Raw genomic sequence first — 17,144 nt, 5'->3', positions numbered from 1 at the left:
TTTAATGTGTGTAATGCTTTACAATATGGATGAGGTCTGTGTGGCTTTGTAGAAGTGTTAAGAGAACAGCTTATATCACCTTTCATCATGGCTCCACTGGCTAGGCTAATGGGAACTACAGATGAACTTCACAAGTATGACACATCCTCACTGATACTGTAAGAAAACCATAGACACTTTTTCACTGTCATTTCAAATACTGTGTTACTAGTACCATAGACTGGAAAAACAAATAATGCACCTTCAAGTTGATTCTGACTTAACGATGAACTTTCCCAAGATTTTCTATGTAGAAACTACTCAGAAGTGGTTTACACATTCCCTTTTTCTGGGCGCGCCTTGGGACTATGCACCTGGTTCTTCTCCTGGGGAACTGAACTCTTGATCTCTGGCTCCACAGCCAGGTACCCAGCTCAAGGACTTCACAGTAAGCCCCACTGTGCTCAGTGTAGTTTGATATTGAGCAAACATGCTTAGGATTCCATTGCACACTGACCAGCAAAAATATTTATTGCCCTGTATTTTTTTCACATTGAACTGGAAAAATAAATAACATATAAATTTGAAGGAAGACAAAACCTTGAGTATTTGTGTTGGTCAACATGCAGTGAAATCCTAAGCATATTTATTGTTGTTGTTTTTAAATAATGTGCCGTGAGGTCAATTCTAACTTATGGCTATCCTTTTCAGAGTTTTCCAGGTAGAGAATACTCAGAAGTGGTTTACAATTCCCTTTTTCAAGGGGGCTCCCTGGGACTATGCAGCTTGTCCAAAGCCACACAGGTTGGCTCTACTTACAGGAAACACGATGGAGAATCAAACTCTAAACTGGAGCCATGAAAGATATGAGCCATGAAAGATATGAGGGAGAAGAGCTAAGGTTTCTTCTTGCTGTCCTTTTGCCAGTGGGCAAAGTCCTTCTTCAGGCAAACTTTTGGCCACTGATCATGTTGCACAGAAGGCTTGAAAGAGGGGTGTGTTGCACTTTTCTTTTTATCCTGAAACAACTTCTTAAAATGTCTCCTTTCTTTTTTGTTTTAAATTGTTTTAAACTCATTGATCTTTTGGTGTGTGTGTGTGTGTGTGTTTGTGCATGTGTATGATATGGGATGCAAAATTAGTAATAAAATCATACAATGAACATACTAAAACATAAACCTGTTAGAATTGGTATAAATGTAAGATTCAGCTATGTTAAAATATGACTGATGTTCAACTGACTTAATGGGCAAAATCCATTGAGTCAGTTGAACATCAGTCATATAACTACACAGGCACAGCTTGAAATTATGCTCTTGATAGTTATAATAGTACCAGGGGCACACTTTTGCTGTTGCTTTGCACAATTGGTCATGCTGGGACACAGAACTGATTGTGCAATTGAATTGTGCAGTTCCTTATTGCTGGCTATCATGCCTGGCAAACCAGTATAAATTTATGCCAGCATGAACAGGATTTTTCCCATTGGAATATGAACACTTCAAATATTAAGAAGAAATATGTGTATCCTTGTTATACAGTGGTGCCTCGCTTAACGAGCGCACCATTTAATGAAGAATCCGTATAGCGATCCCTTTTTGGGGATCGCTATACGGATCTGCCCCAATCGCCGCACTCGCTTTGCGACGATTGGGTCATCTGGCGGCCATTTTGGAGCCGCCGATCAGCTGATCGGCGGCTCCAAAATGGCCGCCGGACGCGAAAACATCGCTGGAGGGGTAAGTTTGGACGCTTATTGGAATGCATTAAACTAAGTTTAATGCGTTCCAATAGGTTTTCCTTACCCGCACAGCGATGTTTTCGTATAGCGAAGGTTAATCCGGAACGGATTAACCTCGCTATACGGGGCACCACTGTATTCTTTTCTTTAGGTCTTTGAATATATGATTTATAGAGGATTGTATCCTGTAACTCAGTAAATAGCTTGAAGCTCATGTTGTAACAGCCTATATTCCATTGGCCTCTAAGTTGATTTGTGTCCCATTACTCCTTATGGTCAGCATCCTGTTGTGCAGCTCCATCTGTGCAATGGAAGTGACATCACACCAGCTGCATCAGATTGCTGCGAATTCAAGACTTTTTTTATATCAGAGTGCACCCCCCCCAATTAATTCTTCAATTAATGGAAGTCTGCCTGGCCACAGACATCAGTTTCACTGCACAGGTGAAGCTACGCAATAGGATACTGGCCTATATCTCCTGTTAGAAATTTATATATACAGTGGTGCCCCGCTTGACGATGACCCTGCTTGATGATGAAATCACTTAATGATGACTTTTTTGCTATCGCTATTGTGATTGCAAAATGATGGTTCCTATGGGGGAAATCTGCTTTACGTCGATTAGGTGCCTGCTTTGCGAACCGTTTGTTTGCAAAACAATGCTTTTTCTGGCTCCGCAAAATGGCTTCCCTTCACAGAATGGCTGTTTTCCGGACCCCTGCTTCGGAAGACAATGATTTTAAACAGCTGATCAGCAGTATTTCTGAGATAGTTCTCCATTGGAACGCATTAACCGGTTTTCAGTGCATTTCAATGGGTTTTTTTTTTGCTTGACGACGATTTTGCTTAACAGCGATTTTCCTGGAACAGATTATCATCATCAAGTGGGGCACCACTGTTTTATATATAAAGTACCTTGGTTGATTGAGGCTCATAAAATCAAAAGGTTTGAAGTTCCTGTTTGATGCTTTGTTATTGTTGTTTAGTTGTTAAGTTGTGTCTGACTCTTTGTGACCCCATGGACCAGAGCAAGCCAGGCCCTCCTGTCTTGCACTGCCTCCCGGTTTAATATGTGTTAATTAGCTGATCAACAGCTCAGGAATATTATGTGTTTGAATAAATGAAACAAAAGAATGTACACTCTTTCCATAAATTATGAATTTTTTTAAAAGGCATATGATTTAAAATGTGAATGTCATGGTTTTTAGAATCTGCTCATATACATTATGATTTGACACCAGAAGTTCTAAAAAATTACATTTTGAAATGAACTGAGCATATGACAGGCATGCTCTTAATCTCACAATTAAACCAAGTGAAAATGGTTGTTGAGACAAAGTGTTTTATACTGGATAACTCAGTGGTTTAGTTATCTGGCTGCAAAGCCAGAGGTTGGAAGCTTGATTCTCCACCATGCCTCCCTGAAAGGGACTGGGCTTCGTGATCCGTAGTACTATACAGTATCTCTTCCAGCTCTGCCATTCTAAGGGTGTTGTTATTGTTATACTTCAGTTAATGTACATTGTTTCCGTTTTTAAGAGGTGATGATCAGTCATGAACCATTTTTCAAGAAGTGAAAGAGACTATCATAGAAGGATTGCAATAATTTGAAGTTTTTATGCTTTAAAAATTAAGATCCTTTTTCATCTGGTCAACAGTTAACTACAGTGGTGCCTCGACTTACGAAGTTAATTGGTTCGGGAAGATGGGCGTAACTCTAAATGGTCGTAAGCAGGGATGTTCGTAAGTTGAGGCCCCACTGTAATGGTTCATTTTAAGTTATAATACTTTATTTTTATTAATCAGTTAATTGCCATCAATAGTATGAGAAGTTCCAAGAGTTCAAGTGTTGTCTTGACCATCATATGAGAGGTATCTGAAAAGAGTGTTCAGATTTGCACTTGATCTACTAGTGTATCATAATCTTGTTTTTAAGAACAGCATTCGAGACTGATCTGATAATTATGCACATTTTAGGATGACTGTTGTCTCCCCAATCTATAGTCTGCTATGTATATGTGTGTGTTACTCATCTACAGGCAGAGGCATGGATCTATCAGTGCTTTTAGACACCCAGCAGAACTTCTGAGTCTTGTTTTTCTTTGAACATCAGATATTCATACAATATCATGCTGAAGCTAGTCATATGGTTCTTTAGGTTCTAACAAGTCATAGTCTGATAACACTGAAAGCTGGTAATCCATACTCTTTGTCATAATGGCATTAATTTGGGATTTATGTTAATTTCCTCCTATTTAACATCTGAAAGAAGCTTTGAAATCAGTGGGAGAAAATATTATCTGTAAGAAACAGTAAGTAGTTTCCTCTGTTTGAAAAATATGTGTTGACGATACACAAAAGGCTTTCAGTTCCACCCATAATATGTAGATGTATTAAAAATCTACATTTTCCAGGTGATGTCACAATCCTTTCTTATTACTAAGTATAATGTCAGTTATCACATCCGGTCATGCTCCTTATCAACTTGCTCCACCTTTGATCTTTCCAGCTGAACACCAATACATTGTTCATAAACAAAGGGATTGTGTTACATGATGCAAGAATCTGTTGACTGGGATGACTCAGTTATTAGAACAGGACTGGGACATTTTTGCTGCCCTTCACTCACACAGGAAACTGTCACTAGAATAAAGTGAAAGCTGTTCCTGAATTTTCTTCTTGAAAGCTTCTTTTCAAGATATTCACAAACTGAAGGTCATTTCACACACTACACTAGAAGTAAACAATGATTTAACACAGACTAATTATGATTCCCTACAATTATTTCTTATGTGCACCTGATTGTAAAAGCATGTAGCTCCAAATCACATTACAAAGATGAATGTATGCACACTCAATGTTGAATGTACTGTAACTTCTTGATAAGCTTAAAGATTTTCTCAAATACCTATGTGAAAACCTAACAGCTCCATAGCGACAATGTGAGCATTAATATTGTAAAACCCTCCCTAGGTTTTCAGGGTTCTTGGAGGTGGAGCATTTTGTCCCTTTCTGCTGTTTGGTGACAGGAAAGTACACGGAGTATGAGAATTCATATCTGAAGAAACCCACTCCTTTTCCCTTTAAAATATCTTGATAAAATTTTTAAGACAAATTGAAGAAATCCTTATTCCATTAAGAAGCCTTGTGATAGAAGTTTGGTTTTTTGTTTCTTTGTTTGTTTGGTGAAGGGGGAGTTATAATTGAAAGCTTCTGATAAGGAAACTGAGTTGCAATATGAACATTCATTGAGAAATGTCACAGTATTAAACTCCACCTCTTGGAGCAAACAAATGGTAAAAATGAATCCTGCTGTCAGGAGGGAAGAAGGGAGCGATGAAAAGTGAAGGAAAGTGACCCCAAATAGAACTGATTGAGGTGAGCCAGATCTAACATTGTTTGGATGGTGGGAGAAATATCAATAACATCTGACTAGTTACTTAACATTAAAATGACTTGCATTGATTTTAGTGGGTCTCTTTTGTTTGGGATTGAAATTGGGTTTAACCCATTGAGTTTATGTTCAAGTGAAAATAGAGGGCATGCTAATTTCATCAGTTGTTTCATATAAAATTGAAACTGCATTTGACATAAACATGTTGAAGAATTTAAAACAAATAAATGTATACTTGTTATTTTATAAATGGGAAACTAACCTGTCTGACATGTTACCTGTTGCAGAGCAGTATATAGCATTACCTTTATAATGTCATGTGTAATTTCATTTTTATAATTTTAAAATTAAAAGGTATTTTTGGCATTTGTTTGTTACTGCTCTTAACCTGATGCATTTCAGATTGTAGTTTACGGAATTAGAAAATGCATATAAAGAATCTGCTGCTGGCTCTGAAAGAGATTTGGTCGAGCCAATGCAAATATACTGTAGCTCTTGGATGACTTTTAGAGCATGAAAGACTTTCAATTGCTGTTATTTAGGTGAAAAGAGTTGCAGTGTCCTTGCAAACTGTCTCCGCAGAATAGAAATAGTGTACTTTAGGTGTTCTGACTGTCTTGTTTTGATAAGAAGAATAAACACTGAGTTTGATTATAATCAGTTTATCAGCATATTTTATCACAAGATTGTGACCAAAGTGGTTCACAGTGAATGTAACAGGTAATATCAATAAACCTTAAGCATTTAAAAACACAATAAGAGTAATTATAACAAACAATTAGATATATAATGTCAACTTTGAATGGACCCCTACAAATAAACTGACCTAGTCCGAGACTCTAACAAAGACAGGGAATAAGGACTAACATAAAAATAAGGATATACTGCATCCAAGACAAATAGTTTCTTGTGCCACAGAGGCACGTAAGTAACTAAATACATGGGTTGGCAGCCATCTCTCTCACCTATGGCAGTATTATTCCCAGCTGTCAGCTGCCTTTGTTCTCAGTCTTCCCTGCACCTCTTTATTTGAGGAATTAAAGATTGCCACATTTCCTTCAAGCCCCACATAACTTTCATAGTTTTGGTATTACTTAGCATCTCTCTATCAAGCACATTTCTGTCTTCATAGTAACTTGAAGGTAATTTTATCAGGCTTCAGGGGTGGCTGACAGGAGGAGATAGGTGGAAATGTTCAGCCCTTGATGTTAGTCTTCCCACCAAGCAGCAATTACTTTTGCACATTGCCTTGGGCTTTCATCTCTGTTTTTTTCCTTCCTCCTTTCTTTTGCTCCTGGATTGTAAAAGCAAGTATCCTTTGTCTCTCTAACCATAACAGAATCTCAAGAATTAAAAGATAATAATTTTCAGTACTGTAGTGATAATGTTACATAATGTGACTAAGAAATATGCAGTCTTTATTATCCTGTATCGTACCGTATGTTGTTCAGATTGGGTTTTACATTTTTTATGGTTGCTGCCAGCTTAATTTCCACAGTTCATTGTTGTTATCCCCTTCTTCTCAATCCCTTGCCACCACTGATATCTAGATAGGCATTATACTTCATTCTACTTACGCTCCATGATGTCTGTACAATGCACTATGATCACAATCTCAGTTTACATGCAAGTAAGAAATAGTGGACTCTGAAATGTACACAATATGAGTGCTAGTAGAACAGATAAGGGCTGGCCCTGTCTAATAACTTCATAAAAATATAAGATAGCATTATTTGATCTGCCATATCAATAAAACAGGCTTTTGTAATACCTACAGAACAGAAATAATGTGACAGTGGATTACATAGTTGTCATCAATTTTATTTCAGGATACAAAGAATTTATGCAAAGTAGTAATTAGTTTAGGGGACGTGGTGGCGCAGCGGGCTAAACCGCAGAAGCCTTTGTGTGCTGCAGGGTCAGAAGACCAAGCAGTCGTAAGACTGAATCCACGCGACGGAGTGAGCTCCTGTCGCTTGTCCCAGCTCCCGCCAACCTAGCGGTTAGAAAGCATGCAAATGCAAGTAGATAAATAGGGACCACTTCGGTGGGAAGGTAACAGCATTCTGTGTCTAAGTCGCACTGGCCATGTGACCACGGAAGATTGTCTTCGGACAGACGCTGGCTCTATGGCTTGGAAACGGGGATGAGCACCGCCCCCTAGAGTCAAACACGACTGGACAAAAATTGTCAAGGGGAACCTTTACCTTTACCTTTACCTTAGTAATTAGTTTATCAGGAACATGGTGGTGCTACGGTTTAAACCACAGAAGCCTCTGTGCTGAAAGGTCAAAAGACCAGCAGTCATAAGATTGAATCCACATGACGGAGTGAGCTCCCATCACTTGTTTCAGCTCCTGCCAACCTAGCAGTTTGAAAGCATGTAAATGCGAGTAGATAAATGATTCAATGGCCTATTCTAGTTGTAACCTACTATGCTAAGCAATAGGATTTCAGCCTTAGTGTAAGAAGGCAAATAATCCTATGTCTAGGGTGACCAAATGTAAGCAATCATGGGATGGATACTCAAAGAGTATACAGAACGAATTTAGAGAGACAACTCTTGAAGGAGGTTAAGATTAAATAGTTCCAAGCAAATCTTAAGAGTTCACTTAATTATAATATAGCTTTGTCTTAATTATGATAGTTGAGAATACTAGCATTGGCAAACCATTTAATACTGTATATGTCTTGCCATTCCATCTGTTAATATAACACAAATAATTAACATTTATCCAAGTGTATATGACCAAGTCCATGTCTTCTGGAACTGTACAGAGTGCTTCCAGAGTGACAGTAGAGATAGGCCACACTAGAAGTTGCTTAGGAATATTGGATTTTAAAATGAAGAAAATGGGGTTGGGGAAAAGGAAAGATATTGAAATACAGTGGTGCCTCGCATAGCGAGGTTAATCCGTTCCAGATTAACCTTCGCTATGCTGAAGCATCGTTGAAAGGGGCAGGGAATTCCATTGGAATGCATTAAACATGGTTTAATGCGTTCCAAATGGGTCGAATACTCACCGTTCAGCGATGCTTCTTAATGGCCGGCAGCCATTTTCGCGCCCTCCCCTCGCTTAACGAGGGCACGAAAACGCTGCGCGTGGCCATTTTGGGCTATTTCCGGGCTTCCGGCAGCCATTTTGGCCGCTGAACAGCTGATCGTCGGGCTTCGTTTTGCGAAGATCGGTAAGCGAAACGCTTACCAATCTTCGCAAAGCGAATTTTGCCCTATCTAAAAAACGTTGAGTGATTGCATTAGCGATCCCCAAAAAGGGATCGCTATGCGATTTCGTCGTTGTACGGTGCGCTCGTTAAGCAAGGCACCACTGTATATATATTTATGACAATCAAATGTTTTAAATATCTTATATGTATGGTGATGGTTTTGGCTACATTATTCTTTGTTTTGGGAGCTGGTAGCCTATCCGTTTGTGATCCCAGTGCTCTAACATCTTCAACAATGTTACATTATTGTAACATCTTAGTAGAATCTCTTTTTGTTTAGGTAATGTGGATAGTTAGCTGGAGTTAAAATTAACTGCATTTCCCCTCTATTCTCTCTTACTTACTTGTGCTTAATATAATGTGACCATACATACATACATACATACATACATACATACATACATACATACATACATACATACATACATACATACATACATACATACATACATACATACATACATACAAGAATGTTGTTTACTTTTTAGACCGACAGAAACCTTTACTGGCATACTTTACAATATTAAAACACATTAAAATGCAGATAAAACATTCAACAGCTGACATGTGGCAGGGAACAGCCAAATGCCTATTTAGGGCTTGGCATTATGCGACATCATGCTGTGTTGCCTCTGCATGATGTAGTAGATGTATCTGGCTGCTATCAGGGTAAGTTCCTTAATAGTGCCACCTAGGAGGTGTCAACATTTTCTCAGGTCATCCCATCCAGAATGAGAGGAAAGTGCTCAGATAAGACAGGTGGATATTCTTATACAAGACAGAGTAGAACAACATATGCTGCAAGGATTCAACCACTCCCTGACCACAAGGGCAGACTCTCAGTTCTGTGGGCAAACACATATATCTGCCCTGTGCTGAGTTTGAAGGTACAATATTGCACCTAGAAAGGGTAAATGCCCATTGATCTTGTGCATGCTCTAGGTGATAGAGGTAATTCGGTCTTCTGCCATGGGAGAGGGGCAACTGAAAATATACTGAGGAACAGACCCTTTGTGCAGCACTATGCAGGGTTTGCCCCTCAATATCCATAACTTTATATTTGATTGTCTGGAATGCCTTGGAAGGGGGTATTGAACCTAGCAAATCTGGTGACAACCCCAGGGTCTTTATTTTCTTGAAAAATAGGGCCAAACCTTTTGGAAATACACTGTCAGAAAGCAGCACTTGAAATAGGATGTCCTGGGCTGAGAAGAAACAGATTCTGGTCCAGTATTTAAAGAATCTGAGCCAAGCCAGGGTCTCAATCCTGTGTTGACCACCTTCAAGTCATAGGGTTGCATAGGAGACACATTGGGGCAGGCCAAAGATTTTATACAGGAACGTTTATTGGACCCTTTCAATGGAGCTGTGGAATGCAGACATCCAGATGGGGATACCATGAAGAAGCTGTGCTGCTGATTTGACATTAAAAATCTGCAGTGCAGTGGGGATGTACGAATGGCCCCAAGTATGATGGAAGCGTAAGATAGCCTGTGCTTTTGCTGACTTAATTGCTGTCTGCCGGTGAGTCGACCAAGTGTGTCTGTAATGAAAAAAGACACCCAAATACTTAAACTCTTTGACCTGCTGGATAGAATTGCCATTGAAAGACCAAGAAAAGGGTTTCCATGCTTTGCCAAAGACTATAATTTCTTGAAATTTAGTTGGAGTTTATTGCGTATCAGGTAGTCATGGCAACCGCTAACTAGCCGATTTAGGCTGACCCTTGTGCGGGACAGGAGAACCATGTCATCCATGTATAATAAGATTGGAATCTGTATAGGGCTTAGTTTGGGGCTATGGCCATTGGTACTATGTAGGAGTTGGGCAAGATCATTAATAAATAAGTTAAACAGAGTTAGCGCCAGAACACAGCCTTGTTTCACTCCTCTGTTTGCTTTTCAACATTCTTGTAGTGACTTTTTAAAGTTCTGTGTACAAGCCTATTAGCCCACTTACACGCTACCTCTTTTCCTTCTTAAGTTACCAAGCTAGTTCTAACAAGGTGACTTGTTAAGGAATTCAGTAATGTTATGTTGTGTCATGGCCTCAGAAGTTGCCCATACATTGGGCACATGAACTTTTCTAGAAGAAGGCAGCATTCAGCACAAGCTAGCCCAGTGGTTCTTAACCTTGGGTTATTCAAGTGTTTTTGGACTGCAACTCCCAGAAGCCTTCACCACCAGCTGTGCTGGCTGGGGTTTCTGGGAGTTGCAGTTCAAAAACACCTGAGTAACCCAAGGTTAAGAACCACTGAGCTAGCCAATTAAATTAGTCCAGATAAATCAGTAAGGGATAATATGTAGACATCAAGATGTTAAAGGTTGAGAACATCATCCTTTATTTACCCTTGTTTATCTGTAAGATAGCTAGAGTTTACTAAAAAGCTGCAGCTGTTTATACACAAAGTTGTTGAAGGGAGTAATGGGTTGCGAATCTTAGTAGCATTTTGTGAATTTGTCAATAAAACGAAAAGTCTGGCAAAGAGCTGTTTTATGCAAACACAGCACAATACCTTTTTCTTAGAATTAGTTGTTCCCTCATCCCCAGTTTACAATCTGTTCTTTAAAAAGTACACTCTGCTTTTCAAAACACTAGTTTTCACAACAATACAGATCTCCATCAGATAGCAAATATCAATTGCCAGAAATCCTGCCGGATATCCAGCCTGTGTGGAAATCTGAACAATGAATGTGCTGTAATGCAGTGGCTTTACTTTGCAGATTACCTGTACAATTTGCCAGAATTTTGTAGAATTTTAAAAGCACCCATGCCACAATATTGTTTCACCTGTCTGCTTTGAGTAGTTGCTGTAGAGTGTTTATTAGTCTGGGCTGGATAGAGACTTAAAACTGTTGTGAATTATTTGAGTTCTTATGCTTTCCTCTTCTCTCCCCTCCCCCCTTTTGCCTTTTCTGTTGGTTTCTCTTTTATGCTTGATAGTTTGTGGGCATATAAACTTTGCCCATGTTTTCTTGCGTAAAACATGGGGTCTGGAATTACTTTTTTTTTTGCTTGTCTTACAGCACGAAAGACATACAATGTCAGAATGTTATTGTTTAGAGGTTGAAAGATTATATTGTAGCCTCTAATAACAAGCATTTTCTTGTTTCTGAAAGGTTTATTCAATTATTCAGCCTCTGAGGATGACAATACAAATGAAAAAAGTACAGCTGATTCTTAAGAGAAGTTAATTGTTATTGTTTGTTAAGCTATTGACTGGATGGCAGGCATTTTATCATAAGTAAGTAGTGTAAATGTCTATCTTCACCTTTTATTCCTAATTTTGCTTTATTATTTCCTAGATAATTTCTTTTAAGTGCAGTTAAACAACAGTTGTAGCTCATTTGCTGTGTATTGTCCAGTCATCTTCCCTTTAAGTTATTCTCCTGCTGTAATAATGCCTCATTTTGTAGGAAAGAATGGAAAATTCAGTTCTTTCCATGTGTAGCATTTCCCTTGCTTATGTACATATTGGATACAAAGTGATTGGAGAGGTATATAAGGCAGGACTCACCTTTGCCTCTACCTGTTTTGTGATAAATCGTAGAAACTGTTGGCTTGCATGTGGCATGTACTGGTAGGTTTTCAGGGCAAGTTACTACGTATATTAAAATTACAAATTGTAACAATAATAACATTTACAAAATATGGTGCATAATGAAACTTCAGTTTAACATTGGCTGCTGAGTAACTTGCACCAACCTATCAATGAGGAGAAGTCCCTGAAATACGTGAAGATAAAGTGCACTGATGTATATAACCACTTGAGATTTTCAAAAGAAGTAGAAAATAAGTGATCATATAACAGAATGTATTGTTCTGGAGCAATGTGACAGCTTTTTATGATGGAACTTGGCTATTTTCTTACAAAATCCATACATACAATCTGAAATATTTAGTGCATGTGTACGCCTGCAAGCTATACTTATATTTCTAAAACTGGATTGAGTGTACAAGTAATCCAAGTGGTTGTTTGAGGAAACAGTATTTTAGACATGACAGCAAAGTAGTTTGGTACCTTCCCAGACAGTTTGTTATATTAGGATTTTTGATGCCTTTTCTGATTTGTTGCTCTAGCTTCCCAAGGCAAGAAAATATTTGGCCCTGCTATGTCCACACAGTTCTATTGTTAAATAATTTTATTTTGAATCTTTCTAAACTCTTTGTGCCAAATGGACCGTATACATATTGTATAAAAATAATTTATACAGTCACTCCAGTGCAATAACTTCTGGTTGTCATATGTTTTGGATCAGTGGCACGTTATGTTTATTCCAGAATCATTACAGCAAGAACAAATAGGCATTTCTGTTTTGGTAAATTATGATGTACTTCAGCCTTTATTTCTCCATCTGTCAGTTTATACTAGTGCTTGGGCACAGCTAGGGCCATCTAGTTCTCAATCAGACTGAATACCGAGTTTGTTGTTACCTATAGAAGATTCATATGTAAGACTGCTTTTTATCACCTGTTAGCATTCAACAAGGCAGATTAGCTGTCAAGGTGCAAAAAGCAGACTTTCCATTACAGTACTAGGGAATAAAATCACCTTATTTCTGTTCCTTTACATTATTATAAAATGAGGCAAAAACTACAGTTATATATGAACAAAACAAAATCTCTTCAATTTTGACAGGTTTATTAATTGTTTAAATAATGATGACATGCAGTCTAAGTGAATATCCAAAGTTTTACGGTATTGGTGGTGCTGGGGAAGCATGGATAGAAGGATGTCTTCTGTCACTTGAGGGTCAGGTTAAGTAACTTTATTTCTCTTTTGGTATTTTTAGTCATATGGCTGTTCAAAACAATAGTCTTTAGTGTCCAATGTAGGTTTGGGGAAATAGTGATACAAAGAAAATAGTTTGTATTTGTTCTCTACAAAAACTTTCATTTGACTCTTGTAGTGCCAAGAAAAATAGAGAACTAGCTGAAGTAGCTTGGAGCAAGTAACCCCTTCCCCCATATATAAAGATGTTGAAAATGACATTTGTAACATGCTGAAGTGTGCAGTGTGGACTGTTAACAAAGGCTTTCTAGCAAATATGTCAGTTTTCATAGTATTAGCTTTGACAACATCGTCTTTCCTTTGCTTATCTCCATTTTGTTCCCTGCTTCAGGAGTTGCCAGTAAATCAAGATACAGCATGTAACAGTTTGAAACTTACAAGCACTGTCGTGACTAATTACTGTCATTACTTGAAGGATAACGTGTGCAATGCTGTTGTGGATGAAGGTCAGATCCTATGAGCCACTTGAGATAGCATTTCTAACAGGATCTTACATGTTTCTCTATAAAATCTCATGTTCCGTTGTAGTCCAAGGATGCTGTGGAAATTGGTATGAACACACATAGTTTCATTATGTGGAAAAGCTTTGAAGTTTAGCTGCTGGGTCACCTGAAGCACCATGAGCAACTCCTAGGGGAAGCATTCTGCAGAGCCTACTGGCATTGAAGTGGAGTCTCTGAGAACTCATTGCTCCTGGCTCAGACAACTCATGATTTAAAATTTTTCGTAGTGCACCAATCTGAAGCACTGGAGCACTGTGAAATGTTTAGAAAGGAAGAGAGCTACAAGCTGCTACTTTTTCCTGTCCCCTACATCTTCTTAACTACCTCTTCTTAGGTGGGCCAGGAAAGGCCACATCTTAAACTGCCCCCAGATAGCCTTTTTCTAATGGTTGTTGTGGGTTTTTTGGGCTCTTTGGCCATGTTCTGAAGGTTGTTCTTCCTAACGTTTCGCCAGTCTCTGTGGCTGGCATCTTCAGAGGACAGCACTGCTGTCCTCTGAAGATACCAGCCACAGAGACTGGCGAAACGTTAGGAAGAACAACCTTCAGAACACGGCCAAAGAGCCCAAAAAACCCACAACAACCATTAGATCCCAGCCGTGAAAGCCTTCGCGAATATATATTAGCCTTTTTCTACTTTCATCTACCTATTTTTCCCCCATTTAATTTCGTCGTTGTTTAGTCGTGTCCGACTCTTCGTGACCCCATGGACCAGAGCATGCCAGGCCCTCCTATCTTCCACTGCCTCCCGTAGTTGTGTCAAATTCATGTTGGTTGCTTCGCAGACACTGTCCAGCCATCTCATCCTCTGTCGGCCCCTTCTCCTTTTGCCGTCACATTTTCCTAACATCAAGGTCTTTTCCAAGGAGTCTTCTCTTCTTATGAGATGGGTATTTAACTTAGTGAAGTTAAATTTGAGAAATTACATAGAAGTTCTTACCTGGCAGGGAAGATACGAAGATCATGAATTACATAGAAGTAAATACCGTACAGGGTGGTCGTTTTCAAAAGGCCTTAAATATTCTGCTTCCTTCACTATTAAAAAAATCCTAACTATACTGGATAAATTCTGAAAATAAATAATCTTGCAACATTGCATCAGAAGAATTCTCTATTTTGATATGTCCCTAATATTACAAGCTGTATAGACATATACATAAACAGTTTTGAAAACTAGTTTGCAATTTAGATATGATGGAAGGATCTTTCCACTTTACCTGTCTTCCCCTCACCATTTTACTCTCATAACGTTTATGTACATTGTAATATAGAATCCGTGTTATGAAGCACAGGAACTGCTTACTGAGAAAAACTTTGAACATAAGCTCTTCCTATTATTGGCTACAGAGGGGGATAACTCATTTGCTCATTCTTCTAGGTCTGCTTCCTTGCCAGGGTAATGGTAATAAAATTGACAAGCAGTATACAGTTTTGTATCCCTTATCAAATGTCAGGAGGTCGAGAGGACACAACACATCACCATTAAACAAGTAATACTTTTCATTGGAAGATTGGTCCCATCACTTTGATTTTATCACACATATGGCATATCTGTAGAAATTTAGTGGTCATGTTACATTTCCCAAAATCTGGTAATAGCAAAATTTTCTGTATGTACATTGCTTCTAGTTTGAAAGAAAAGTAGAGATAATGTTGATTTGTGTCTGAGGATTCTGGGCTTTAACTATTAGTTTTTGATATGTATGGTAATAACAGGTTTCCTCTGAAAAATAATAATTGGTGACATCTTGTAGCCTGAAGGATCAATAACATTTCTAACATAAAAATGCAGTTCAGTTCAGCATGATAACATTTTGTTGGATGAAAGCAATAAAAAGAGAAAGATTAAGAAAATAGACAGCAGCTCAAGTAATTCTAACATCCAGATGTATTGCATCACATCTGCCACATTTCCCAAACACAATGAGAAGAACAGTCTGTTCTTTGGTCAGAATTTTGTGTCTTGGCACATCCTTTTAAAAGACACTAATTTCCGCACACTACCCTTTTTCAAAAATGTTAATTTATGTCAGTGGCTTTCACTGTTTTTTGCTTTTAATTTAAGAAAACCCTGTTCATATGAAATATTAAACAGACTCAGCCCCAAGTCCTTAAGCCCACACAGAGTAAAAACACAAGGTAGAAACTGATAAAAAGTTAGTTATTTGACAATTACAAAATATAAATAAGAACTTATTATTGAAAATTCAGAATGACATCAAAGTAGACCATGTGGTTGTGGTATCTATCTGAGGATTGTCCTGATATAGTTTGGTACAAATAGATAAAGTAAGTGCCTGAAGTGGGAGTCGGAAAGTTTAATAGAACCCCTGAAAAATGTTTATACAGCTCTAGTTAAAACACCAACCAACCAGATTTCATGAGAATAACACTACAGAACCCTTTTGCCTATGGATGTTCTAAAGCTAAACCTTGCAAGGTTCAGCTTTAAAAGTGGAATTACTTTGATGTTTAGCTCTTGTAGAACAGAAACTTTGCATCATTCCTCACCTACTGCAGTTTTTCATGGCAATAAAAATGTGCTCCAAAAGATATTTCAGCTTTTCAGATTAGGTGGGGATTTTTTGTTCTGTTTTTGTTCTCAGGGTCAACAAGAGGACGGGGGATGGATCACTATTTCTGGTGAAAACTGTAGAATCAGGTGGAAGTGCACCATTGGATCCTAGCCATAGTCTTTTTCTTTTTCTTTTTCTTTTAATAAACTATTCTCTAATTTGTTTTCTATATGTACCAGAGGACATGTTAACCACCAATATTTTTCCTTTCATTTCTGGGTTTATTAGTAAGAGGAAGGGAGATACATGTTTTTGATATGATGGCGAGAGTTGCTTTATTCCTGCTTGAAGAATGTTATATTTTTCAATGGCTTTTTATTTAAGATAGTGATTATATGGTAATATATTTACATACACTAGAGGAGGAATGCCTATAGGATTGTGACCATTCCCATTAATTTGTGAAACACAAGCTGATAATAGGCAACCACAATTAACAATCCAGTGTATGATAATCTAAGATCTGAACTTCTAATACTAAAAAATATTGTTCCAGCACCATGAGTAACATAAAGCCTTAGACAAAGGTCATCTTTCTTTGACATGTAATTAGTTTCCTATGAGATAGCTTTTGGGATATTTTGCTAGTAAAAACTAAGAACAGAGTGTGTAATGTAAATGTGAAGGCTGTATATAGAACTTGCTTTGTGTACAATAGATACCATGTAATACCCCTGCATTTTTCAGTGAGTACCATTACACCTGTGTGAGATAATCAAGGACTAGGATAGCAGGTGATTTCTGTTACCAGTAACTAATTAAGTACTATATCCTCTTGAAAGGCAGTGGAAAAAGAAGTGAAGACTAGGCCTCATATTGTGGAGAATAGGAATTCATTACTATTGCTAAAAGAGATGAAAAGGTACAATATGAGTTTAAAGTTGCTTGTAGAATCTGTTTGTTTTTTTTGCCATTTCCAGGTTTTCTGTGT

At 38.1% G+C, this 17,144-nt stretch overlaps 1 protein-coding gene across 5 annotated transcripts in view; it reads left to right on the top strand.

The window, feature by feature from the left end:
• Nucleotides 1-17,144, top strand: part of SDK1 (sidekick cell adhesion molecule 1) — a 574,835-nt gene that overhangs the window by 5,393 nt on the left and 552,298 nt on the right. Inside the window, exon 1 of one of the 5 annotated variants that reach the window (XM_072982581.2) lies at nucleotides 1,776-17,075. The exons of the other annotated variants lie outside the window; for them this stretch is intronic. The gene's annotated coding sequence lies outside the window, so the exon portion shown is untranslated. Of the gene's footprint in view, nucleotides 1-1,775; nucleotides 17,076-17,144 lie in introns of those variants that run through there. 5 annotated transcript variants of the gene reach the window in all.

The sequence above is a fragment of the Pogona vitticeps genome, chromosome 13 (assembly GCF_051106095.1).
Source record: "Pogona vitticeps strain Pit_001003342236 chromosome 13, PviZW2.1, whole genome shotgun sequence".
Classification (NCBI taxonomy): Eukaryota; Metazoa; Chordata; class Lepidosauria; order Squamata; family Agamidae; genus Pogona; species Pogona vitticeps.
Note: the sequence above shows the minus strand (reverse complement) of the source record. Positions and strands in the feature narration are given on the sequence as shown.